We start from the raw sequence: 2562 nt of genomic DNA, 5'->3' as shown, positions 1-2562 counted from the left end.
GCCGCTTCCCCGCCGTCGCCCGCAGCGCCTCGCCTCGCCGGAGCCGCGCCACACGCCGCCGGAGCCGCCGCCGTCCCGATCCGATCCGAGCCGCCGGTTTTTTGGGTTTTAGGTAAAAACCTCGGGTTTTTTAAAAAAAAACCTAGATGCGTTTTTTTATTTTATCAGTTCGGTTTTCTCGATTTAGTTGTTTAGCGGACGTTCGTTTTAACGAACGGTATTCGTCAGTTAGCCGTAGACAGCGAATGCTCGTTCGTTAGCATGTTCATCTCATTTTATTTACCAGGGTTTTTCCGCGATTATTTTCGATCGCGAGTTCTGCCCTGATCTTCGTTTTAGTTTATCTTTTCGCTCGTTTATCAAAATCAGGTGAAACAAGCGCCTAGATCTTCGTCTCGAAGACCTCTTTCTGTTTAACCAACTTGAACAAGATTTAGGTATTGTAAAATTTCACTTTAGTCTAGATTAGTAAACGGATCTTGTTTCTTTCGTGATTTGAGTTTCGTTACTTCGTTTGATTTGATTCTTTTTGCAAACCGGAGTTCTTCAGTTGAACTTTCTGGTTAGATCTTCTTATTTGAGTTTTACCCGTGCTTCTTTGCTTGATTGCTTATGTATGCTATTGTTTGTTTGCGATAGTATTCTCGGAGTGCGAAGCGTGCTACTACGAGTCTTTAGGATTTGCAGATCATCAGCAAGGCAAGTAACACATTGATCATACTCTTTTCATACCCAGTTTTTATGCATTAGTTACAATCCTCAAACACTGCATGATTAGGATGTGTTTAACTTGTGGGTACTGGGAAGTAGATGATGAGGTAGAACATATCACCCGTTTTATTATTAAACCCTTGGGAGTTACTTCTACGTTATGCTTATATTGCCATGCTATGTTTGTAGACGTGGATTGGGTTTGAGTGTACCCATGACAGATGTGAGTTGTTAATTAATGGTTCAACTTAAGGTGGCAACTTTAATACACATCTGGGTGGATTGCTTGTGGGCACCTGGAGAATCCAGTGTTGTCCTAGGATATTTCGGAGTACCCGTGTGATCATCCTACGGTCCGCCACCCAGGCTCGAAGGGATCATAAAGTTATTCATGCTAGAAACTTCCGTGTGCAGCCACAAGCTGTTAAGGGCTCTAGCATAGTTAAGTATGTTGCATGACCTCTTTCAGTGGTGGGCTAGCAGATGTAGGGGAAAGTAGGTGTAACTGTCCACCCAGAGTAAAGAGTTAATGTTTCTGAAAGACTGTGTCTCGGTCATCCATTTCTCAAACACCATATAGTGCGAGAAATCCAATGGAGGAGATCGAGTCTTGTGCAGAAAAGTGCGCAAACCTCTGCAGAGTGTACAAACTAATCATGGTTAACCGTGTCCCCGGTTATGGACATCTTGAGTATCTGGTACTTAAATTATTGATTTGATCACATCACTCTAAATTAATTTGTTAGGTTGCTAATTATTTTTAATCGGGATTGAGTTGGAGGAACCTTCTCAATGATGTTTCAACCACCATGATAGTTAAATAAAACATATTCCTTTATTGTGGGAAAAACTGGCTTTTCACAAAACACTATAACCATAGAGCCTCCACCAGCCATATATGCATATAGTGATAGCATTTATCTGTTTATTGCTCTACTGTGTTATATTGCCAGCATATTCCATGTGTTGACCCGTTTTGGGCTGCAACATATCATATTGCAGACTTTTCAGACGAGGAGTAAGGTGCGCTAGGTCGATGTCATGCACTCAGCTATGCCGTTGGAGTTGATGGACTCACTTTATCTTCCAAGCCTTCCACTTTTATCTTATTTAGATGGCCTTAAGCCATATTTATTGTATTAAGTTCTCCTTTGGAGACATTCGATGTAATAAGTGTGTGATTGCTACTCTGTTATAAATCCTTCGAGTACTATGTGTGTTAGCATTACCGATCCAGGGATGACACTGAAGCACAGCGACTTGACCGTCTGAGGTCGGGTCGCTACAAGATGGTACCAGAGCACACGCTGAATGTAGGACACGACCACTAAGATAAGCCATAGGTCACTCTTCTCTACTCATTTCTAACTCCTCTCCATTTCCTACTCTTTAGGATGGCGGACTCAAGGAACAAGTTTGCGCAATCAGATGAAGACACACCCTTTGCACGACACTTGAAGGAAGTCACTAGGTATCTGAACATCGGAATACCAAGTTTCACCGGGACCTACACCGCCACTTTACCAGAAGAGGAGCGATGGATGATTCGAGTTCAAGTTCCAGGAAGGACATGTTGGGTTTCGTAGTAATTTCAAAATTTTTCCTACGCACACGCAAGATCATGTGATGCATAGCAACGAGAGGGGAGAGTGTTGTCTACGTACCCACGCAGACCGACTGCGGAAGCGTTGACGCAACATAGAGGAAGTAGTCGTACGTCTTCCCGATCCAACCGATCAAGCAACGAAACTACGGCACCTCCGAGTTCGAGCACACGTTCAGCTCGATGACGATCCCCGGACTCCGATCCAGCAAAGTGTCGGGGAAGAGTTCCGCCAGCACGATAGCGTG

The sequence above is a fragment of the Triticum dicoccoides genome, chromosome 3A (genome assembly GCF_002162155.2).
Source record: "Triticum dicoccoides isolate Atlit2015 ecotype Zavitan chromosome 3A, WEW_v2.0, whole genome shotgun sequence".
Classification (NCBI taxonomy): domain Eukaryota; kingdom Viridiplantae; phylum Streptophyta; class Magnoliopsida; order Poales; family Poaceae; genus Triticum; species Triticum dicoccoides.
This window is presented reverse-complemented; position numbering follows the sequence as displayed.